A 26938-nucleotide genomic window follows, 5' to 3' on the forward strand; every position below is an offset into this window, starting at 1 on the left:
CCGAACCGTCTCTCTAACCCTAGCCCTCAACCTAACCCTAACACTAGGTCCAATCCTAACCCGAACCATCTCTCTAACCCTAGCCCTCAACCTAACCCTAACCGTAGGTCCAATCCTCACCCGAACCGTCTCTCTAACCCTAGCCCTCAACACAACCCTAACCCTAGGTCCAATCCTAACCCTAATCGTCTACCTAACCCTAGCCTTCATCATAACCCTAACCCTAGGTCCAATCCTAACCCTAATCGTCTCTCTAACCCTAGCACTCAACATAACCCTAACCCTAGGTCCAATACTAACCCGAATCGTCTCCTAACCCTAACCCTCAACATAACCCTAACCCTAGGTTCAATCCTAACCCGAACCGTCTCTCTAACCCTAGCCCTCAACATAACCCTAACCCTAGCTCCAATCCTAACCTGAACCGTCTGTCTAACCCTAGCCCTCAACATAAACTTAACCCTACATCCAATACTAACCCTAATGGTCTACCTAACCCTAGCCTCAAATAACCCTAACCCTAGCTCAGATCCTTACCCTAATCGTCTACCTAACCCTAGACCTCAACATAACCATAACCCTAAGTCCAATCCTAACCCTAATCGTCCACCTAACCCTAGCCCTCAATATAACCCTAACCCTAGATCCAATCCTAACGCGAACCCTCTCTCTAAACCTAGCCCTCAACATAACCCTAACCCTAGGTTCAATCCTAACCCGAACCGTCTCTCTAACCCTAGCCCTTAACATAACCCTAACCCTAGGCCCAATACTAACCCTAATTGTCTACCTAACCCTAGCCCTCAACATAGCCCTAACCCTAGGTCCAAACCTAACCTTAATCGACTCTCTAACCGTAGCCCTCATCATAACCCTAACCCTAGGTCCAATCCTAACCCTAATCGTCTACCTAACCCTAGCCCTCAACATAACCCTAACCCTTGGTCCAATCCTAACCCTAATCGTCTCTCTAACCCTATCCCTCAACATAACCCTAACCCTAGGTCCAATCCTTACCCGAACCGTCTCTCTAATCCTAGCCCTCAACCTAACCCTAGCTCAAATCCTAACCCTAATCGTCTACCTAACCCTAGACCTCAACATAACCCTTACTCAGGTAGAATCCTAAACCTAATCTTCTCTCTATCCCTAGCCCTCAACATAAACCTAACCCTAAGTCCAATCATAACCCTAATCGTCCTCCTAACCCTAGCCCTCAACATAACCCTAACCCTAGCTCCAATCCTAACCCTAATCGACTCTCTAACCCTAGCCCTCAACCTAACCCTAACCCAGTTACAATCGTAAACCTGATCGTCTCTCTAACCCTAGCCTTCAACATGACCCTAACCCTAGGTCCAATCCTAACCCTAATCATCTATATAACCCTAGCCTTCAACATAACCCTATCCCTAGGTCCAATCCTAACCCTAATCGTCTACCTAACGCTAGCCCTCAACATAACCCTAACCCAGGTACAATCCTAAACCTAATCTTCTCTCTAACCCTAGCCCTCAACATAACCCTAACCTGTAAGTCCAATCCTAACCCTAATCTTCTATCTAATCCTAGCCCTAAACATAACCCTAACCCTAGCTCCAATCCTAACCCTAATCGTCTCTCTAACCCTAGCCCTCAAGATAACCCAAACCCTAGGTCTAATCCTAACCCTAATCGTCTATAGAATCTAGCCCTCACCATAACCCTAACCCTAGGAACCATCCTAACCCTAATCGTCTATCTAAGGCGAGCCCTCAACATAACCCTAACCCTAGCTCCAATCTTAACCCCAATCGTCCACCTAACCCTAGCCCTCAACATAACCCTAACCCTAGCTCCAATCCTAACCCTAAAAGTCTCTCTAATCCTAGCCTTCAACACAACCCTAACCCTAGGTCAATCCTAACCCTAATCGTCTACCCAAACCTAGCCTTCCACATAACCCTAACCCTAGGTCCAATCCTAACCCGAACCGTCTCTCTAAACCTAGCCCTCAACCTAACCCTAACCCTAGGTCCAATCCTTACCCGAACCATCTCTCTAACCATAGCCCTCAACCTAACCCTAACCTTAGGTCCAATCCTAACCCGAACCGTCTCTCTAACCCTAGCCCTCAACACAACCCTAACACTAGGTCCAATCCTAACCCTAATCGTCTACCTAACCCTAGCCCTCAAATAACCCTAACCCTAGCTCAATTCCTAACCCTAATCGTCTAACTAACCCTAGACCTCAACATAACCATAACCCTAAGTCCAGTCCTAACCCTAATCGTCTACCTAACCCTAGCCCTCAACATAACCCTAACCCAAGTCCAATCCTAACCCTAATCGTCTCTCTAACCCTAGCCCTCAACATAACCCTAACCCTAGGTCCAATCCTAACCCGAACCGTCTCTCTAACCCTAGCCCTCAACCAAACCCTAACCCTAGGTCCAATCCTAACCCGAAACGTCTCTCTAACCCTAGCCCTCAAAATAAACCTAACCCTAGGTGCAATCCTAACCCTATACGTCTATCTAACCCTAGCCCTCAACATAACCATAACCCTAGGTCTAATCCTAACCCGAACCGTCTCTCTAACCTTAGCACTCAACATAAACCTAACCCTAGGTCCAATCCTAACCCGAATCGTCCCTCTAAGCCTAGCCCTCAACATAACCCTAACCCTAGGTCCAATACTAACCCTAATGGTCTACCTAACCCTAGCCCTCAACATAACCCTAACCCTAGCTCAAATTCTAACCCTATACGTCTACCTAACCCTAGACCTCAACATAACCCTAACCCTAGGTCCAATCCTAACCCTAATCATCTTCCTAACCCTAGCCCTCAAATTAACCCTAACCCTAGCTCCAATCCTAACCCTAATCGTCTCTCTAACCCTAGCCCTCAACATAACCCTAACCCTAAGTCCAATCCTAACCCTAATCGTCTACCTAACCCTAGCCTTCATCATAACCCTAACCCTAGGTCCACTTAACACTAATCGTCTCTCTAACCCTAGCACTCAACATAACCCTAACCCTAGGTCCAATACTAACCCGAATCGTCTCTCTAACCCTAACCCTCAACATAACCCTAACCCTAGGTACAATCCTAACACTAATCGTCTATCTAACCCTAGCCCTAAACATAAGCCTAACCCTAGGTCCAATCTTAACCCGAACCGTCTCTCTAACCCTAGCCCTCAACATAACCCTAACCCTAGCTCCAATCCTAACCTGAACCGTCTGTCTAACCCTAGCCCTCAACATAAACTTAACCCTACATCCAATACTAACCCTAATGGTCTACCTAACCCTAGCCTTCAAATAACCCTAACCCTAGCTCAAATCCTAACCCTAATCGTCTACCTAACCCTAGCCCACAACATAACCCTAACCCAGGTACAATCCTAAACCTAATCGTCTCTCTAACCCTAGCCCTCAACATATCCCTAACCCTAGGTCCAGTCCTCACCCTAATCGTCTATCTAACCCTAGCCTTCAACATAACCCTATCCCTAGGTTCAATCCTAACCCTAATCGCCTACCTAACCCTAGTCCTCAATAAAACCTTAACCCTAGGTCCACTCCTAACCCTAATCGTCTACCTAACCCTAGCCCTCAACATAACGCTAACCCTAGAGCCAATCTTAACCCTAATCGTCTACCTAACCCTAGCCCTCAACATAACCCTAACCCTAGGTCCACTCCTAACCCTAATCGTCTACCTAACTCTAGCCCTCAACATAACCCTAACCCTAGGTCCAATAATAACCCTAATCGTCTACCTAACCCTAGCCCTCAACATAACCCTTACCCTAGGTCCAATCCTAACACTAATCGTCAATCTAACCCTAGCCCTAAAGAAAACCCTAACCCTAGGTCCAGTAATAACCCTAATCGTTTCTCGAACCCTAGCCCACAACATAATCCTAACCCTAGGTCCAATCCTATCCCTAATCGTCTACCTAACCCTAGACCTCAACATAACCCTAACCCTAGCTGCAATCCTAAACCGATCCGTCTCTCTAAACCTAGCCCACAACTAAACCCTAACCCTAGATCCAATCCTAACCTGAACTGTCTCTCTAAACCTAGCCCTCAACACAACCCTAACCCTAGGTCCAATCCTAACCCTAATCGTCTACCTAACCCTAGCCTTCATCATAACCCTAACCCTAGGTCCAATCCTAACCCTAATCGTCTCTCTAACCCTAGCACTCAACATAACCCTAACCCTAGGTCCAATACTAACCCGAATCGTCTCCTAACCCTAACCCTCAACATAACCCGAACCCTAGGTTCAATCCTAACCCGAACCGTCTCTCTAACCCTAGCCCTCAACATAACCCTAACCCTAGCTCCAATCCTAACCTGAACCGTCTGTCTAACCCTAGCCCTCAACATAAACTTAACCCTACATCCAATTATAACCCTAATGGTCTACCTAACCCTAGCCTCAAATAACCCTAACCCTAGCTCAGATCCTTACCCTAATCGTCTACCTAACCCTAGACCTCAACATAACCATAACCCTATGTCCAATCCTAACCCTAATCGTCCACCTAACCCTAGCCCTCAATATAACCCTAACCCTAGATCCAATCCTAACGCGAACCCTCTCTCTAAACCTAGCCCTCAACATAACCCTAACCCTAGGTTCAATCCTAACCCGAATCGTCTCTCTAACCCTAGCCCTTAACATAACCCTAACCCTAGGCCCAATACTAACCCTAATTGTCTACCTAACCCTAGCCCTAAACATAGCCCTAACCCTAGGTCCAAACCTAACCTTAATCGACTCTCTAACCGTAGCCCTCATCATAACCCTAACCCTAGGTCCAATCCTAACCCTAATCGTCTACCTAACCCTAGCCCTCAACATAACCCTAACCCTAGGTCCAATCCTAACCCTAATCGTCTCTCTAACCCTAGCCCTCAACATAACCCTAACCCTAGGTCGAATCCTTACCCGAACCTTCTCTCTAATCCTAGCCCTCAACCTAACCCTAGCTCAAATCCTAACCCTAATCGTCTACCTAACCCTAGACCTCAACATAACCCTTACTCAGGTAGAATCCTAAACCTAATCTTTTCTCTAACCCTAGCCCTCAACATAACCCTAACCCTAAGTCCAATCATAACCCTAATCGTCCTCCTAACCCTAGCCCTCAACATAACCCTAACCCTAGCTCCAATCCTAACCCTAATCGACTCTCTAACCCTAGCCCTCAACCTAACCCTAACCCAGTTACAATCCTAAACCTGATCGTCTCTCTAACCCTAGCCTTCAACATGACCCTAACCCTAGGTCTAATCCTAACCCTAATCATCTATATAACCCTAGCCTTCAACATAACCCTATCCCTAGGTCCAATCCTAACCCTAATCATGTACCTAACCCTAGCCGTCAACATAACGCTAACCCTAGAGCCAATCCTAACCCTAATCGTCTACCTAACCCTAGACCTCAACATAACCCTAACCCTAGGTCCACTCCTAACCCTAATCGTCTACCTAACCCTAGCACTCAACATAACCCTAACCCTAGGTCCAATCCTAACACTAATCGTCTATCTAACCCTAGCCGTAAACAAAACCCTAACTCTTGGTCCACTAATAACCCTAATCGTTTCTCGAACCGTAGCCCTCAACATAACCCTAACCCTAGGTCCAATCCTATCCCTAATCGTCTACCTAACGCTAGCCCTCAACATAACCCTAACCCTACCTCAAATCCTAACCCTAATCGTCTCTCTAACCCTAGCCCTCAACATAACCCTAACCCTAGCTCCAATCCTAACCCTAATAGTCTCTCTAACCCTAGCCCTCAACACAACCCTAACCCTAGGTCCAATCCTAACCCGAACCGTCTCTCTAATCGTAGCCCTCAACATAACCCTAACCCTAGGTCCAATCCTAACCCTAATCGTCTACCTAACCCTAGCCCTCAATATAACCCTAACCCTAGGTCCAACCCTAAACCGATCCGTCTCTCTAAACCTAGCCCTCAACAAAACCCGAACCCTACATCCAATCCTAACCCGAACCGTCGCTGTAAACCTAGCCCTCAACATAACCCTAACCCTAGCTTCAATCCTAACCCGAATCGACTCTCTTACCCTAGCACTTAACATAACCCTAACCCTAGATCCAATAGTAACCCTAATTGTCTCCATAAACCTGGCCCGCAACATAACCCTAACCCTAGGTCCAATCCTAACCTAATCGACTCTCTAACCGTAGCCCTCAACATAACCCTAACCCTCAGTCCAATCCTAACCCTAATCGTCTATCTAATCCTAGCCCTAAACATAACCCTAACCCTAGCTCCAATCCTAACCTTAATCGTCTCTCTAACCCTAGCCCTCAACATAACCCAAACCCTAGGTCTTATCCTAACCCTAATCGTCTATATAACCCTAGCCCTCACCATAACCCTAACCCTAGGACCAATCCTAACACTAATCGTCTATCTAACCCTAGCCCTCAACATAACCCTAACCATAGCTTCAATCCTAACCCTAATCGTCCACCTAACCCTAGCCCTCAACATAACCCTAACCCTAGCTCCAAACCTAACCCTAATAGTCCATCTAATCCTATCCCTCAACACAACCCTAACACTAGGTCCAATCCTAACCCGAACCGTCTCTCTAACCCTAGCCCTCAACATTACCCTAATCCTAGGTCCAATCCTAACCCCAATCGTCTATTTAACCCTAGCCTTAAAAATAACCCTAACCCTAGGTCAAATCCTAACCCGAACCGACTCTCTAAACCTAGACCTCATCATAACCCTAACCCTAGGTCCAATCCTAACGCTAATCGTCTCTCTACACCTAGCCTTCAACATAACCTTAACCCGAGGTCCAATCCTAACCCTAATCGTCTACCTAACCCTAGCTCTCAACATAACCCTAACCCTAGCTCCAATCCTAAACCTAATCGTCTACCTAACCCTAGCCCTCAACATAACTCTAACCCTAGGTCCAATATTAACCCTAATCGTCTACCTAACCCTAGCCCTCAACATAACCCTAACCCTAGGTCCAGTCCTAACCCTAATCGTGTATCTAAACCTAGCACTAAACATAACCCTAACCCTAGGTACAATAATAACCCGTATCGTCTCTCTAACGCTAGACCTCAACATAACCCTAACCCTAGGTCCAATCCTATCCCAAATAGTCTACCTAACCCTACCCCTCAACATAACCCTAACCCTAGGTCCAATCCTAACCCTAATCAACGCTCTAACCGTAGCCGACAACATAACCCTAACCCTAGCTCCAATCAAAACCCTAATAGTCTCTCTAACACTAGCCCTCAACACAAACCTAACCCTAGGTCCAATCCTAACCGGAACCGTCTCTCTGAACCTAGCCCTCAACATAACCATAACCCTAAGTCCAATCCTAACCCTAATCGTCCACCTACCCCTAGCCCTCAATATAACCCTAACCCTAGGTCCAATCCTAAATCGATCCGTCTCTCTAAACCTAGCCCTCAATTTAACCCTAACCCTAGATACAATCCTAACCCGAACCCTCTCTTTAAACCTAGCCCTCAACATAACCCTAACCCTAGGTTCAAACCTAACCCGAATCGTCTCTCTAACTCTACCCCTTAACATAACCCTAACCCTACATCCAATCCTAACCCTAATCATCTACCTAACCCTAGCCCTCGACATAACCCTAACCCTAGGTCCAATCCTAACCCTAAACGTCTCTCTAACCGTAGCCCTCAACATAACCCTAACCCAGGTCCAATCCTAACCCGAACCGTCTCTCTAACCCTAGCCCTCAACCTAAGTCTAACGCTAGGTCCAATCCTAACCCGAACCGTCTCTCTAACCTTAGCCCTCAACATAAACCTAACCCTAGATGCAATCCTAACCCTATACGTCTATCTAACCCTAGCCCTCAACATAACCATAACCCTAGGTCTAACCCTAACCCGAACTGGCTCACTAACCCTAGCACTCAATATAACCCTAACCCTAGGTCCAATCCTAACCCTAATGGTCTACTTAACCATAGCCCTAAACATAACCCTAACCTTAGGTCCAATCCTAACCCTAATCGTCTCTCTAATCCTAGCCGTCAACATAACGCTAAACGTAGCTCCAATCCTAACCCGAATAGTCTCTAATCCTAGCCCTTAACACATCCCTAACCCAAGGTCCATTCCAATCCCTAATCGTCTACCTAACCCTAGCCCTCAATATTACCCTAACCCTAGGTTCAATCCTAACCCTAATCGTCTCTCTAGCCCTAGCCCTCCACATAACCCTAACCCTTGGTCCAGTCCTAACCCGAACCGTCTCTCTAAACCTAGCCCTCAACCTAAACCCTAACCCTAGGTCCAATCCTAACCCGAACCGTCTCTCTAAACCTAGCCCTCACCTAACCCTAACCCTAGATCCAATCCGAACCTGAACTGTCTCTCTAAACCGAGCCCTCAACATAACCCTAACCCTAGGTTCAATCCTAAACCGAATCGACTCTCTAACACTAGCCCTTAACATAACCCTAACCCTAGATCCAATAGTAACCCTAATTGTCTTCATAACCCTGGCCCTCAACATAACCCTAACCCTAGGTCCAATCCTTACCCCAATCGACTCTCTAACCGTAGCACTCAACATAATCCTAACCCTAGGTCCAATCCTATCCCTAATCGTCTATCTAATCCTAGCCCTAAACATAACCCTAACCCTAGCTCCAATCCTAACCCTAATCGTCTCTCTAACCCTAGCCCTCAACATAACCCAAACCCTAGGTCTACTCCTAACCCTAATCGTCTATCTAATCTAGCCCTCACCATAACCCTAATCCTAGGACCAATCCTAACCCTAATCGTCTATCTAACCCGAGCCCTGAACATAACCCTAACCCTAGCTGCTATCTTAACCCTAGTCGTCCACGTAACACTAGCCCTCAACATAACCCTAACCCTACCTCCAATCCTAACCCGAACCGTCTCTCTAACCCTAGCCCTCAACATAACCCTAACCCTAGCTCAAATCCTAACCCTAATCGTCTACCTAACCCTAGCCCTGAACATAACCCTAACCCTAGGTCCAATCCTAACCCTAATCGTCTTCCTAACCCTAGCCCTCAAATTAACCCTTACCCTAGCTCCAATCCTAACCCTAACCGTCTCTCTAACCCTAGCCCTCAACATAACCCTAACTCAGGTAGAATCCTAAACCTAATCTTCTCTCTAACCCTAGCCCTCAACATAACCCTAACCCTAAGGCCAATCATAACCCTAATCGTCCACCGAACCCTAGCCCTCAACACATCCCCAACCCTAGCTCCAATCCTAACCCTAATCGTCTCTCTAACCCTTCCCCTCAACCTAACACTAACCCAGTTACAATCCTAAACCTCATCGTCTCTCTAACCCTAGCCCTAAATATAACCCTAACCCTAGGTCCAATCCTAACCCTAATCATCTATCTAACCCTAGCCTTCAACATAACCCTATCCCTACGTCCAATCCTAACACTAATCATGTACCTAACCCTAGCCGTCAACATAACACTAACCCTAGAGCCAATCCTAACCCTAATCGTCTACCTAACCCTAGCCCTCAACATAACCCTAACCCTAGGTCCACTCCTAACCCTAATCGTCTACCTAACCCTAGCCCTCAACATAACCCTAACCCTCGGTCCAATAATAACCCTAATCGTCTACCTAACCCTAGCCCTCAACATAACACTAACCCTAGCTCCAATTCTAACCCTAATCGTCTCTCTAACCCTAGCCCTCAACATAACCCTAACCCTAGCTCCAATCCTAACCCTAATAGTCTCTCTAACCCTAGCCCTCAACACAACCCTAACCCTAGGTCCAATCCTAACCCGAACCGTCTCTCTAATCCTAGCCCTCAACATAACCCTAACCCTAGGTCCAATCCTAAACGTAAACGTCTACCTAACCCTAGCCCTCAATATAACCCTAACCCTAGGTCCAATCCTAAACCGATCCGTCTCTCTAAACCTAGCCCTCAACAAAACCCTAACCCTACATCCAATCCTAACCCAAACCGTCGCTCTAAACATAGACCTCAACATAACCCTAACCCTAGGTTCAATCCTAAACCGAATCGACTCTCTAACCCTAGCCCTTAACATAACCCTAACCCTAGATCCAGTAATAACCCTAATTGTCTCCATAAACCTGGCCCTCAACGTAACCCAAACCCTAGGTGTATTCCTAACCCTAATCATCTATCTAACCCTAGCCCGCACCATAACCCTAACCCTAGGAGCAATCCTAACCCTAATCGTCTATCTAACCCTAGCCCTCAATATAACCCTAACCCTAGCTCCAATCCCAAACCTAATCGTCCACCTAACCCCAGCCCTCAACATGACCCTAACCCTAGCTCCAAACCTAACCCTAATAGTCTCTCTAATCCTAGCCCTCAACACAACCCTAACCCTAGGTCCAATCCTAACCCTAATCGTCTACCTAACCCTAGCCTTCAACATAACCCTAACCCTAGGTCCAATCCTAACCCGAACCGTCTCTCTAACCCTAGCCCTCAAAGTAACCCTAACCCTAGGTCCAATCCTAACCAGAACCGTGTCTCTAACCCTAGACCTCAACACAACCCTAACCCTAGGTCCAATCCTAACCCTAATCGTCTCTCTAACCCTAGCACTCAACATTACCCTAAGCCTAGGTCCAATACTAACCTGAATAGTCTCTCTAACCCTAACCCTCAACATAACCTTAACCCTAGGTACAATCCTAACACTAATCGTCTATCTAACCCTAGCCCTAAACATAACCCTAACCCTAGGTCCAATCCTAACCCGAACCACCTCTCTAACCCTAGCCCTCAACATAACCCTACCCTAGCTCCAATCCTAACCTGAACCGTCTGTCTAACCCTAGCCCTCAACATAAACTGAACCCTACATCCAATCCTAACCCTAATTGTCTACCTAACCCTAGCCCTCAACATAACACTAACCCTAGCTCCAATCGTAACCCTAATCGTATACCTACACCTAGCCCTCAACAGAAACTGAACCCTACATCCAATCCTAACCCTAATCGTCTACCTAAACCTAGCCCTCAACATAACACTAACCCTAGCTCCAATCTTAACCCTAATCGTCTACCTACACCTAGCCCTCAACATAACCCTAAACCTAGCTCCAATCCTAACCCTAATCGTCTCTGTAACCCTACCCATCAACATTACCCTAATCCTAGGTCCAATCCTAACCCTAATCGTCTATTTAACCCTAGCCCTACACATAACCCTAACCCTAGGTCAAATCCTAACGCGAACCGTCTCTCTAAACCTAGCCCTCCTCATAACCCTAACCCTAGGTCCAATCCTAACGCTAATCATCTATCTAACCCTAGCCCTCCACATAACCCTAACCCTAGCTGCAATCTTAACCCTAATCGTCTACCTAACCCTAGCCCTCAACCTAACCCTAACCCTAGGTCCAATATTAACCCTAATCGTCTACCTAACCCTAGCCCTCAACATAACCCTAACCCTAGGTCCAATCCTATCCCTAATAGTCTACCTAACCCTACCCCTCAACATAACCCTAACCCTAGGTCCAATCCTAACCCTAATCAACCCTCTAACCGTAGCCGACAACATAACCCTGACCCTAGCTCCAATCCAAACCCTAATAGTCTCTCTAATACTAGACCTCAACACAACCCTAACCCTAGGTCCAATCCTAACCCGAACCTTCTCTCTAACCGTAGCCCTCAACATAACCATAACCCTAAGTCCAATCCTAACCCTAATCGTCCACCTAACCCTAGCCCTCAATATAACCCTAACCCTAGGTCCAATCCTAAATCGATCCGTCTCTCTAAACCTAGCCCTCAATATAACCCTAAACCTAGATCCAATCCTAACCCGAACCCACACTCTAAACCTAGCCCTCAACATAACCCTAACCCTAGGTTGAATCCTAACCCGAATCATCTCTCAAACCCTAGCCCTTAACATTACCCTAACCCTAGGTCCAATACTAACCCTAATTGTCTACCTAACCATAGCCCTCAACATAACACTAACCCTAGGTCCAAACCTAACCTTAATCGACTCTCTAACCGTAGCCCTCATCATAACCCTAACCCTAGGTCCAATCCTAACCCTAATCGTCTACCTAACCCTAGCACTCGACATAACCCTAACCCTAGGTCCAATCCTAACCCTAATCGTCTCTCTAACCCTAGCCCTCAACATAACCCTAACCCTATGTCCAATCCTAACCCGAACCGTCTCTCTAACCGTAGCCCTCAAAATAACCCTAACCCTAGCTCCAATCCTAACCTGAACCGTCTGTCTAACCCTAGCCCTCAACATAAACTGAACCCTACATCCAATCCTAACCCTAATCGTCTACCTAACCCTAGCCCTCAACATAACACTACCCCTAGCTCCAATCCTAACCCTAATCGTCTACCTACACCTAGCCCTCAACATAAACTGAACCCTACATCCAATCCTAACCCTAATCGTCTACCTAACCCTAGCCCTCAGCATAACACTACCCCTAGCTCCAATCCTAACCCTAATTGTCTACCTACAGCTAGCCCTCAACATAACCCTAAACCTAGCTCCAATCCTAACCCTAATCGTCTCTGTAACCCTACCCATCAACATTGCCCTAATCCTAGGTCCAATCCTAACCCTAATCGTCTATTTAAACCTAACCCTAAACATAACCCTAACCCTAAGTCAATTCCTAACCCGAACCGTCTCTCTAAACCTAGCCCTCTTCATAACCCTAACCCTAGGTCCAATCCTAACGCTAATCGTCTATCTAACCCTAGCCCTCAACATACCCTTAACCCTAGATCCAATCCTAACCCTAATCGTCTACCTAACCATAGCCCTCAACATAACCCTAACCCTACCTCCAATCCTAACCCTTATCGTCTACCTAACCCTAGCCCTCAACAAAACCCTAACCCTAGGTCCAATACTAACCCTAATCGTCTACCTAACCCTAGCCCTCAACATAACCCTAACCCTAGGTCCAGTCCTAACCCTAATCGTGTATCTAAACCTAGCACTAAACATAACCCTAACCCTAGGTACAATAATAACCCGTATCGTCTCTCTAACGCTAGACCTCAACATAACCCTAACCCTAGGTCCAATCCTATCCCAAATAGTCTACCTAACCCTACCCCTCAACATAACCCTAACCCTAGGTCCAATCCTAACCCTAATCAACGCTCTAACCGTAGCCGACAACATAACCCTAACCCTAGCTCCAATCAAAACCCTAATAGTCTCTCTAACACTAGCCCTCAACACAAACCTAACCCTAGGTCCAATCCTAACCGGAACCGTCTCTCTGAACCTAGCCCTCAACATAACCATAACCCTAAGTCCAATCCTAACCCTAATCGTCCACCTACCCCTAGCCCTCAATATAACCCTAACCCTAGGTCCAATCCTAAATCGATCCGTCTCTCTAAACCTAGCCCTCAATTTAACCCTAACCCTAGATACAATCCTAACCCGAACCCTCTCTTTAAACCTAGCCCTCAACATAACCCTAACCCTAGGTTCAAACCTAACCCGAATCGTCTCTCTAACTCTACCCCTTAACATAACCCTAACCCTACATCCAATCCTAACCCTAATCATCTACCTAACCCTAGCCCTCGACATAACCCTAACCCTAGGTCCAATCCTAACCCTAAACGTCTCTCTAACCGTAGCCCTCAACATAACCCTAACCCAGGTCCAATCCTAACCCGAACCGTCTCTCTAACCCTAGCCCTCAACCTAAGTCTAACGCTAGGTCCAATCCTAACCCGAACCGTCTCTCTAACCTTAGCCCTCAACATAAACCTAACCCTAGATGCAATCCTAACCCTATACGTCTATCTAACCCTAGCCCTCAACATAACCATAACCCTAGGTCTAACCCTAACCCGAACTGGCTCACTAACCCTAGCACTCAATATAACCCTAACCCTAGGTCCAATCCTAACCCTAATGGTCTACTTAACCATAGCCCTAAACATAACCCTAACCTTAGGTCCAATCCTAACCCTAATCGTCTCTCTAATCCTAGCCGTCAACATAACGCTAAACGTAGCTCCAATCCTAACCCGAATAGTCTCTAATCCTAGCCCTTAACACATCCCTAACCCAAGGTCCATTCCAATCCCTAATCGTCTACCTAACCCTAGCCCTCAATATTACCCTAACCCTAGGTTCAATCCTAACCCTAATCGTCTCTCTAGCCCTAGCCCTCCACATAACCCTAACCCTTGGTCCAGTCCTAACCCGAACCGTCTCTCTAAACCTAGCCCTCAACCTAAACCCTAACCCTAGGTCCAATCCTAACCCGAACCGTCTCTCTAAACCTAGCCCTCACCTAACCCTAACCCTAGATCCAATCCGAACCTGAACTGTCTCTCTAAACCGAGCCCTCAACATAACCCTAACCCTAGGTTCAATCCTAAACCGAATCGACTCTCTAACACTAGCCCTTAACATAACCCTAACCCTAGATCCAATAGTAACCCTAATTGTCTTCATAACCCTGGCCCTCAACATAACCCTAACCCTAGGTCCAATCCTTACCCCAATCGACTCTCTAACCGTAGCACTCAACATAATCCTAACCCTAGGTCCAATCCTATCCCTAATCGTCTATCTAATCCTAGCCCTAAACATAACCCTAACCCTAGCTCCAATCCTAACCCTAATCGTCTCTCTAACCCTAGCCCTCAACATAACCCAAACCCTAGGTCTACTCCTAACCCTAATCGTCTATCTAATCTAGCCCTCACCATAACCCTAATCCTAGGACCAATCCTAACCCTAATCGTCTATCTAACCCGAGCCCTGAACATAACCCTAACCCTAGCTGCTATCTTAACCCTAGTCGTCCACGTAACACTAGCCCTCAACATAACCCTAACCCTACCTCCAATCCTAACCCGAACCGTCTCTCTAACCCTAGCCCTCAACATAACCCTAACCCTAGCTCAAATCCTAACCCTAATCGTCTACCTAACCCTAGCCCTGAACATAACCCTAACCCTAGGTCCAATCCTAACCCTAATCGTCTTCCTAACCCTAGCCCTCAAATTAACCCTTACCCTAGCTCCAATCCTAACCCTAACCGTCTCTCTAACCCTAGCCCTCAACATAACCCTAACTCAGGTAGAATCCTAAACCTAATCTTCTCTCTAACCCTAGCCCTCAACATAACCCTAACCCTAAGGCCAATCATAACCCTAATCGTCCACCGAACCCTAGCCCTCAACACATCCCCAACCCTAGCTCCAATCCTAACCCTAATCGTCTCTCTAACCCTTCCCCTCAACCTAACACTAACCCAGTTACAATCCTAAACCTCATCGTCTCTCTAACCCTAGCCCTAAATATAACCCTAACCCTAGGTCCAATCCTAACCCTAATCATCTATCTAACCCTAGCCTTCAACATAACCCTATCCCTACGTCCAATCCTAACACTAATCATGTACCTAACCCTAGCCGTCAACATAACACTAACCCTAGAGCCAATCCTAACCCTAATCGTCTACCTAACCCTAGCCCTCAACATAACCCTAACCCTAGGTCCACTCCTAACCCTAATCGTCTACCTAACCCTAGCCCTCAACATAACCCTAACCCTCGGTCCAATAATAACCCTAATCGTCTACCTAACCCTAGCCCTCAACATAACACTAACCCTAGCTCCAATTCTAACCCTAATCGTCTCTCTAACCCTAGCCCTCAACATAACCCTAACCCTAGCTCCAATCCTAACCCTAATAGTCTCTCTAACCCTAGCCCTCAACACAACCCTAACCCTAGGTCCAATCCTAACCCGAACCGTCTCTCTAATCCTAGCCCTCAACATAACCCTAACCCTAGGTCCAATCCTAAACGTAAACGTCTACCTAACCCTAGCCCTCAATATAACCCTAACCCTAGGTCCAATCCTAAACCGATCCGTCTCTCTAAACCTAGCCCTCAACAAAACCCTAACCCTACATCCAATCCTAACCCAAACCGTCGCTCTAAACATAGACCTCAACATAACCCTAACCCTAGGTTCAATCCTAAACCGAATCGACTCTCTAACCCTAGCCCTTAACATAACCCTAACCCTAGATCCAGTAATAACCCTAATTGTCTCCATAAACCTGGCCCTCAACGTAACCCAAACCCTAGGTGTATTCCTAACCCTAATCATCTATCTAACCCTAGCCCGCACCATAACCCTAACCCTAGGAGCAATCCTAACCCTAATCGTCTATCTAACCCTAGCCCTCAATATAACCCTAACCCTAGCTCCAATCCCAAACCTAATCGTCCACCTAACCCCAGCCCTCAACATGACCCTAACCCTAGCTCCAAACCTAACCCTAATAGTCTCTCTAATCCTAGCCCTCAACACAACCCTAACCCTAGGTCCAATCCTAACCCTAATCGTCTACCTAACCCTAGCCTTCAACATAACCCTAACCCTAGGTCCAATCCTAACCCGAACCGTCTCTCTAACCCTAGCCCTCAAAGTAACCCTAACCCTAGGTCCAATCCTAACCAGAACCGTGTCTCTAACCCTAGACCTCAACACAACCCTAACCCTAGGTCCAATCCTAACCCTAATCGTCTCTCTAACCCTAGCACTCAACATTACCCTAAGCCTAGGTCCAATACTAACCTGAATAGTCTCTCTAACCCTAACCCTCAACATAACCTTAACCCTAGGTACAATCCTAACACTAATCGTCTATCTAACCCTAGCCCTAAACATAACCCTAACCCTAGGTCCAATCCTAACCCGAACCACCTCTCTAACCCTAGCCCTCAACATAACCCTACCCTAGCTCCAATCCTAACCTGAACCGTCTGTCTAACCCTAGCCCTCAACATAAACTGAACCCTACATCCAATCCTAACCCTAATTGTCTACCTAACCCTAGCCCTCAACATAACACTAACCCTAGCTCCAATCGTAACCCTAATCGTATACCTACACCTAGCCCTCAACAGAAACTGAACCCTACATCCAATCCTAACCCTAATCGTCTACCTAAACCTAGCCCTCAACATAACACTAACCCTAGCTCCAATCTTAACCCTAATCGTCTACCTACACCTAGCCCTCAACATAACCCTAAACCTAGCTCCAATCCTAACCCTAATCGTCTCTGTAACCCTACCCATCAACATTACCCTAATCCTAGGTCCAATCCTAACCCTAATCGTCTATTTAACCCTAGCCCTACACATAACCCTAACCCTAGGTCAAATCCTAACGCGAACCGTCTCTCTAAACCTAGCCCTCCTCATAACCCTAACCCTAGGTCCAATCCTAACGCTAATCATCTATCTAACCCTAGCCCTCCACATAACCCTAACCCTAGCTGCAATCTTAACCCTAATCGTCTACCTAACCCTAGCCCTCAACCTAACCCTAACCCTAGGTCCAATATTAACCCTAATCGTCTACCTAACCCTAGCCCTCAACATAACCCTAACCCTAGGTCCAATCCTATCCCTAATAGTCTACCTAACCCTACCCCTCAACATAACCCTAACCCTAGGTCCAATCCTAACCCTAATCAACCCTCTAACCGTAGCCGACAACATAACCCTGACCCTAGCTCCAATCCAAACCCTAATAGTCTCTCTAATACTAGACCTCAACACAACCCTAACCCTAGGTCCAATCCTAACCCGAACCTTCTCTCTAACCGTAGCCCTCAACATAACCATAACCCTAAGTCCAATCCTAACCCTAATCGTCCACCTAACCCTAGCCCTCAATATAACCCTAACCCTAGGTCCAATCCTAAATCGATCCGTCTCTCTAAACCTAGCCCTCAATATAACCCTAAACCTAGATCCAATCCTAACCCGAACCCACACTCTAAACCTAGCCCTCAACATAACCCTAACCCTAGGTTGAATCCTAACCCGAATCATCTCTCAAACCCTAGCCCTTAACATTACCCTAACCCTAGGTCCAATACTAACCCTAATTGTCTACCTAACCATAGCCCTCAACATAACACTAACCCTAGGTCCAAACCTAACCTTAATCGACTCTCTAACCGTAGCCCTCATCATAACCCTAACCCTAGGTCCAATCCTAACCCTAATCGTCTACCTAACCCTAGCACTCGACATAACCCTAACCCTAGGTCCAATCCTAACCCTAATCGTCTCTCTAACCCTAGCCCTCAACATAACCCTAACCCTATGTCCAATCCTAACCCGAACCGTCTCTCTAACCGTAGCCCTCAAAATAACCCTAACCCTAGCTCCAATCCTAACCTGAACCGTCTGTCTAACCCTAGCCCTCAACATAAACTGAACCCTACATCCAATCCTAACCCTAATCGTCTACCTAACCCTAGCCCTCAACATAACACTACCCCTAGCTCCAATCCTAACCCTAATCGTCTACCTACACCTAGCCCTCAACATAAACTGAACCCTACATCCAATCCTAACCCTAATCGTCTACCTAACCCTAGCCCTCAGCATAACACTACCCCTAGCTCCAATCCTAACCCTAATTGTCTACCTACAGCTAGCCCTCAACATAACCCTAAACCTAGCTCCAATCCTAACCCTAATCGTCTCTGTAACCCTACCCATCAACATTGCCCTAATCCTAGGTCCAATCCTAACCCTAATCGTCTATTTAAACCTAACCCTAAACATAACCCTAACCCTAAGTCAATTCCTAACCCGAACCGTCTCTCTAAACCTAGCCCTCTTCATAACCCTAACCCTAGGTCCAATCCTAACGCTAATCGTCTATCTAACCCTAGCCCTCAACATACCCTTAACCCTAGATCCAATCCTAACCCTAATCGTCTACCTAACCATAGCCCTCAACATAACCCTAACCCTACCTCCAATCCTAACCCTTATCGTCTACCTAACCCTAGCCCTCAACAAAACCCTAACCCTAGGTCCAATACTAACCCTAATCGTCTACCTAACCCTAGCCCTCAACATAACCCTAACCCTAGGTCCAGTCCTAACCCTAATCGTGTATCTAAACCTAGCACTAAACATAACCCTAACCCTAGGTCCAATATTAACCCTAATCGTCTACCTAACCCTAGACCTCAACATAACCCTAACCCTAGGTCCAATCCTATCCCAAATAGTCTACCTAACCCTACCCCTCAACATAACCCTAACCCTAGGTCCAATCCTAACCCTAATCAACGCTCTAACCGTAGCCGACAACATAACCCTAACCCTAGCTCCAATCCAAACCCTAATAGTCTCTCTAACACTAGCCCTCAACACAACCCTAACCCTAGGTCCAATCCTAACCTGAACCGTCTCTCTGAACCTAGCCCTCAACATAACCCTAACCCTAGGTCCAATCCTAACCCTAATCGTCTCTCTAACCCTAGCCCTCAACATAACCCTAACCCTAGGTCCAATCTTAACCCGAACCGTCTCTCTAACCCTAGCTCTCAACCTAACCCTAACCCTAGGTCCAATCCTAACCCGACCGTCTCTCTAACCCTAGCCCTCAACATAAACCTAACCCTAGGTGCAATCCTAACCCTATACGTCTATCTAACCCTAGCCCTCAACATAACCATAACCCTAGGTCTAATCGTAACCCGAACCGTCTCACTAACCCTAGCACTCAACATAACCCTAGCCCTAGGTCCAATACTAACCCTAATGGTCTACTTAACCCTAGCCCTAAACATAACCCTAACCTTAGGTCCAATCCTAACCCTAATCGTCTCTCTGACCCTAGCCCTCAACATAACCCTAACCCTAGCTCCAATCCTAACCCTAATAGTCTCTAATCCTAGCCCTCAACACAACCCTAACCCAAGGTCCATTACAAACCCTAATCGTCTACCTAAACCTAGCCCTCAATATAACCCTAACCCTAGGTTCAATCCTAACCCTAATCGTCTCTCTAACCCTAGCCCTCAACCTAACCCTAACCCTAGGTCCAATCCTAACCCGAACCATTTCTCTAAACCTAGCCCTCAACATATCCCTAACCCTAGGTCCAATCCTAACCCGAACCGTCTCTCTAAACCTAGCCCTCAACATAAACCTAACCCTAGGTCCAGCCCTATCCCGAACCATCTCTCTAACCCTAGCACTCAACATAACCCTAACCCTAGGAGCAATACTAACCCGAATCGTCTCTCTAACCCTAACCCTCAACATAACCCTAACTCTAGGTACAATCCTAACACTAATGGTCTATCTAACCCTAGCCCTAAACATAACCCTAACCCTAGGTCCAATCCTACTCCGAACCGTCTCTCTAACCCTAGCACTCAACATCAACTTAACCCTACGTCCAATCCTAACCGTAATCGTCTACCTAACCCTAGCCCTCAACATAACCCTAACCCGAGGTCCAATACTAACCCTAATGGTCTACCTAACACTAGCCCTCAACATAACCCTAACCCTGGGTCCAATCCTAACCCTAATCATCTACCTAACACTAGCCCTAAACATAACCCTAACCCTAGCTCCAATCCTAACTTAATCGTCTCCTTAACCCAAGCCCTCAACGTAACACTAACCCTAGGTCCAATTCTAACCCGAACCATCTCTCTAGCCCTAGCACTCAACATAACCATAACCCTAGGTCCAATCCTAACCCTAATCGTCTACCTAACCCTAGCCCTAAACATAACCCTAACCCTAGATCCCATCCTAACCCGAACCGTCTCTCTAACCCTAGCTCTCAACAAAAACACACTCTACACAGGTTACTCAGCTTTTTGAGAGCACCAACATGCTTCAAACTGAAACTGCTACAAGGTGTGTGTAGCATGCAGAATGAAGGCTTGTCATTTCAAAGAAAGAAGAGGAAACAAAAATCCAGGTAGTGAAACGAGCACACCAGTATGGGAGATGTGCATGTGGACAGTTTCAAGCAGCAGCTCCTTCTGGACACTTAGAAACAGCGCTGTGAAAAAATATCGTACGAAGCGGAATTTGGCCAAAGTTGAAAGCCCTTCCAACACCAACCCTAAAGAACTTACCCAAACAATGAATGTTGCAATAAGCTCCTGTAGGAAAGGTGCTTCTATGACACAACCCCCGAGCAGGTAGCTACATTCTGCACAGCACAAAATGCTTATGAATTCCTGGCTGAAAACTCACTCCAGAAGGTAGAAATGCGTGTGTTTCTCTGTGAAAGAAAACTCACCTACTATTCTTTTGCTTGCTCCTTTAAAGTCTTTGTAGAAACATGTGTTTTCACAGCTGGAATACGTTTTGGGATGCAGTGTTTCAAACTCTTGCAAGCCTCATGTTGTTTCTTAGACAATGTGGAAAACAAGGAGTATGTTTCCAAAATCACTTGCAATCCAGAAAAACACACACTGTATCACTCTTGCTCAAACACGCTCTTTCTCCTAATGCGTTGAGAACATTCAAGAAAGCAGAAAGGAAGAGCATTTTGCAGTGAAATTCAGACTGGCATGTACAAAAAGCCATTTCTTTCGGTTGCAGGGTGCAAAAGCATGATCGTCTTCATGTTCTCGATGAAACCCCTACATTTCCAAGTTACCTCAATTAGGACTTTCACAAAAAGATGTTTTTGAGTGTCAGTGGTAAAAGGAGCTCTAAGTTTTGTAATCAGTGCTGTAGATTGACACACTCTACACAGGTTGCTCAGCTTTTTGAGAGCACCAACATGCTTCAAACTAAAACTGCTACAAGGTGTGTGTAGCATGCAGAAAGAAGGCGTGTCATTTCAAAGAAAGAAGAGGAAAGCAAATTCAGGGGGTGAAACGAGCACACCAGTAGGGAGATATGTATCTGGATAGTTTCAAGCAGCAGCTCTTTCTGGACACTTGGAAACAGCGCGGTGAAAAAATATCGTACGAAGCGGTATTTGGCCAAAGTTCAAAGCCCTTCCAACACCAACCCTAAAGAACTTAGCCAAACAATGAATGTTGCAATAAGCTCCTGTAGGAAAGGTGCTTCTATGACACAACACCCGAACAGGTAGCTACATTCTGCACAGTACAAAATGCATATGAATTCCTGGCTGAAAACTCACTCCAGAAGTTAGAAATGCGTGTGTTTCTCTGTAAAAGAAAACTCAGCCACTATTCTTTTGCTTGCTCCTTTAAAGTCTTTGTAGAAATATGTGTTTTCACTGCTGGAATACGTTTTCGGATGCAGTGTTTCAATCTCTTGCAAGCCTCATGTTGTTTCTTAGACAATGTGGAAAAACAAGGAGGATGTTTCCCAAATCACTTGCAATCCAGAAAAACACACACTGCATCAATCTTGCCCAAACATGCTCTTTCTCCTAATGCATTGAGAACATTCAAGAAAGCAGAAAGGAAGAGCATTTTGCAGTGAAATTCAGACTGGCATGTACAAAAAGCCATTTCTTTCGGTTGCAGGGTGCAAAAGCATGATGGTCTTCATGTTCTCGATGAAACCCTTACATGTCCAAGTTACCTCAATTAGGACTTTCCCAAAAAGATGTGTTTTCGTGTCTGTGGTGAAAGGAGCTCTAAGTTGTGTATTCATTGCTGGAGAGTGACACACACTAACAGGTTACACAGCGTTCTTAAAGCACCAACATGCTTAAACCTGAAACTGCTACAAGGTGTGTGTAGCATGCTGAATGAAGGCTTGTCATTTCAAACAAAGAAGAAGAAACCAAATTCCTGGTAGTGAAACGAGCACACCAGTATGGGACATGTGCATGTAGACAGTTTCAAGCAGCAGCTCTTTCTGGACACTTGGAAACAGCGCTGTGAAAAAATATCGTACGAAGCGGTATTTGGCCAAAGTTGAAAGCCCTTCCAACACCAACCCTAAAGAACTTAGCCAAACAATGAATGTTGCAATAAGCTCCTGCAAGAAAGGTGCTTCTATGACACAACACCCGAACAGGTAGCTACATTCTGCACAGTACAAAATGCATATGAATTCCTGGCTGAAAATTCACTCCAGAAGTTAGAAATGCGTGTGTTTCTCTGTGTAAGAAAACTCAGCCACTATTCTTTTGCTTGCTCCTTTAAAGTCTTTGTAGAATCGTGTGTTTTCACTGCTGGAATACGTTTTGGGATGCAGTGTTTCAATCTCTTGCAAGCCTCATGTTGTTTCTTATACAATGTGGAAAAACAAGGAGTATGTTTCCCAAATCACTTGCAATCCAGAAAAACACACGCTGCATCACTCTTGCTCAAACACGCTCTTTCTCCTAATGCGTTGAGAACATTCAAGAAAGCAGAAAGGAAGAGCATTTTGTAGTGAAATTCAGACTGGCATGTACAAAAAGCCATTTCTTTCCGTTGCAGGGTGTATAAGCATGATCGTCTTCATGTTCTCGATGAAACCCTTACATTTCCAAGTGACTTCAATTAGGACTTTCCCAAAAAGATGTGTTTTCGTGTCTGTGGTGAAAGGAGCCCTAAGTTGTGTATTCAGTGCTGGGGAGTGACACACTCTACATAGGTTAAAAAACGTTCTTAGAGCACCAACATGCTTAAAATTGAAACTGGTACAAGTTGTGTGTAGCATGCGGAATGAAGGCTTGTCATTTCAAAGAAAGAAGAGGAAACCAAATTCAGGGGGTGAAACGAGCACCCCAGTAGGGAGATATGTATGTGGATAGTTTCAAGCAGCAGCTCTTTCTGGACACTTGGAAACAGCGCTGTGAAAAAATATCGTACGAAGCGGTATTTGGCCAAAGTTCAAAGCCCTTCCAACACCAACCCTAAAGAACTTAGCTAAACAATGAATGTTGCAATAAGCTCCTGTAGGAAAGGTGCTTCTATGACACAACACCCGAACAGGTAGCTACATTCTGCACAGTACAAAATGCATATGAATTCCTGGCTGAAAACTCACTCCAGAAGGAAGAAATGCGTGTGTTTCTCTGTAAAAGAAAACTCAGCCACTATTCTTTTGCTTGCTCCTTTAAAGTCTTTGTAGAAATATGTGTTTTCACTGCTGGAATACGTTTTGGGATGCAGTGTTTCAATCTCTTGCAAGCCTCATGTTGTTTCTTAGACAATGTGGAAAAACAAGGAGGATGTTTCCCAAATCACTTGCAATCCAGAAAAACACACACCGCATCACTCTTGCCCAAACATGCTCTTTCTCCTAATGCGTTGAGAACATTCAAGAAAGCAGAAAGGAAGAGCATTTTGCAGTGAAATTCAGACTGGCATGTACAAAAAGCCATTTCTTTCGGTTGCAGGGTGCAAAAGCATGATGGTCTTCATGTTCTCTATGAAACCCTTACATGTCCAAGTTACCTCAATTAGGACTTTCCCAAAAAGATGTGTTTTCGTGTCTGTGGTGAAAGGAGCTCTAACTTGTGTATTCATTGCTGGAGAGTGACACACACGACACAGGATACACAGCGTTCTTAAAGCACCAACATGCTTAAACCTGAAACTGCTACAAGGTGTGTGTAGCATGCTGAATGAAGGCTTGTCATTTCAAAGAAAGAAGAGGAAACCAAATTCCAGGTAGTGAAACGAGCACACCAGTATGGGACATGTGCATGTAGACAGTTTCAAGCAGCGGCTCTTTCTGGACACTTGGAAACAGCGCTGTGAAAAAATATCGTACGAAGGGGTATTTGGCCAAAGTTGAAAGCCCTTCCAACACCAACCCTAAAGAACTTAGCCAAACAATGAATGTTGCAATAAGCTCCTACAAGAAAGGTGCTTCTATGACACAACACCCGAACAGGTAGCTACATTCTGCACAGTACAAAATGCATATGAATTCCTGGCTGAAAACTCACTCCAGAAGTTAGAAATGCGTGTGTTTCTCTGTGAAAGAAAACTCAGCCACTATTCTTTTGCTTGCTCCTTTAAAGTCTTTGTAGAATCGTGTGTTTTCACTGCTGGAATACGTTTTGGGATGCAGTGTTTCAATCTCTTGCAAGCCTCATGTTGTTTCTTAGACAATGTGGAAAAACAAGGAGTATGTTTCCCAAATCACTTGTAATCCAGAAAAACACACACTGCATCACTCTTGCCCAAACATGCTCTTTCTCCTAATGCGTTGAGAACATTCAAGAAAGCAGAAAGGAAGAGCATTTTGTAGTGAAATTCAGACTGGCATGTACAAAAAGCCATTTCTTTCGGTTGCAGGGTGTAAAAGCATGATGGTCTTCATGTTCTCGATGAAACCCTTACATTTCCAAGTGACCTCAAATAGGACTTTCACAAAAAGATGTCTTTGCGTGTCTGTGGTGAAAGGAGCCCTAAGTTGTGTATTCAGTGCTGGAGAGTGACACAGTCTACATAGGTTAAAAAACGTTCTTAGAGCACCAACATGCTTAAAATTGAAACTGGTACTAGATGTGTGTAGCCTGCTGAATGAAGGCCTCTCATTTCAAAGAAAGAAGAGGAAACCAAAATCCAGGTAGTGAAACGAGCACACCAGTATGGGAGATGTGTATGTGGATAGTTTCAAGCAGCAGCTCTTTGTGGACACTTGGAAACAGTGCTGTGAAAAAATTTCGTACGATGCGGGATTTGGCCAAAGTTGAAAGACTTTCCAAAACCAACCCTAAGGGACTTAGCCAAACAATGAATGTTGCAATAAGCTCCTGCAGGAAAGGTGCTTCAATGACGCAACTCCCGAGCAGGTAGCTACATTCTGCACAGTACAAAATGCATATGAATTCCTGGCTGAAAACTCACTCCAGAAGGAAGAAATGGGTGTGTTTCTCTCTGAAAGAACACTCAGCCACTAGGCTTTTGCTTGCTCCTTCAAAGTCTTTGTAGAATCGTTTGTTTTCATTGCTTGAATACGTTTTGGGATGCATTGTTTCAATATCTTGCAAGCCTCATGTTCTTTCTTACACGATGTGGAAAAATAAGGAGTATGTTTCCCAAATCACTTGAAATCCAGGAAAACGCACACTGCATCACTCTTGCTCAAACACGTTCTTTCTCCTAATGTGTTGAGAACTTTCAACAAACCAGAAACGAAGGGCATTTTGCAGTGAAATTCAGACGGATATGAACTAAAGGACATTTCTATTGGTTGCAGAGTGCAAAAGCATGATTGACTTCTTGTTCTCGATGAAAACCTTACATTTCCAAGTGACCTGAAGTAGGACTTTCACAAAAACATGTGTTTGCGTGTCTGTGGTGAAAGGAGCTCTAAGTTGTGTATTCAGTACTGGAGAGTCACAAACACTACACAGGTTACACAGCGTTCTTAGAGCACCAACATGCTTAAATCTGAAACTGCTACAAGGTGTGTGTAAATGCTGAATGAAGGCTTGTCATTTCAAACAAAGAAGAGGAAACCAAATTCCAGGTAGTGAAACGACCATACCAGTATGGGAGATGTGCATGTGGACAGTTTCAAGCAGCAGCTCTTTCTGGACACTTGGAAACAGCGCTGTGAGAAAATTTCCTACGAAGCGAGATTTGGCCAAAGTTGAAAGACCTTCCAAAACCAACCCTAGAGAACTTAGCTAAACAATGAATGTTGCAATAAGCTCCTGCAAGAAAGGTGCTTCAATGACACAACTCCCGAGCAGGTAGCTACATTCTGCACAGTACAAAATGCATATGAATTCCTGGCTGAAAACTCACTCCAGAAGGAAGAAATGCATGTGTTTCTCTCTGAAGGAACGCTCAGCCACTATTCTTTTGCTTGCTCCTTCAAAGTCTTTGTAGAAACGTGCGTTTCCACTGCTGGAATACGTTGTGGGATGCATTGTTTCAATCTCTTGCAAGCCTCATGTTCTTTCTTAGACGATGTGGAAAAATAAGGAGTATGTTTCACATATCACTTGAAATCCAGAAAAACACACACTGCATCACTCTTGCTCAAACACGCTCTTTCTCCTATTGCGTTGAGAACATTCAAGAAAGCAGAAAGGCAGAGCATTTTGCAGTGAAATTCAGACTGGCATGTACAAAAAGCCATTTCTTTC

This window comes from Miniopterus schreibersii (genome assembly GCF_964146895.1).
Source record: "Miniopterus schreibersii genome assembly, chromosome: 6".
Taxonomy (NCBI): domain Eukaryota; kingdom Metazoa; phylum Chordata; class Mammalia; order Chiroptera; family Miniopteridae; genus Miniopterus; species Miniopterus schreibersii.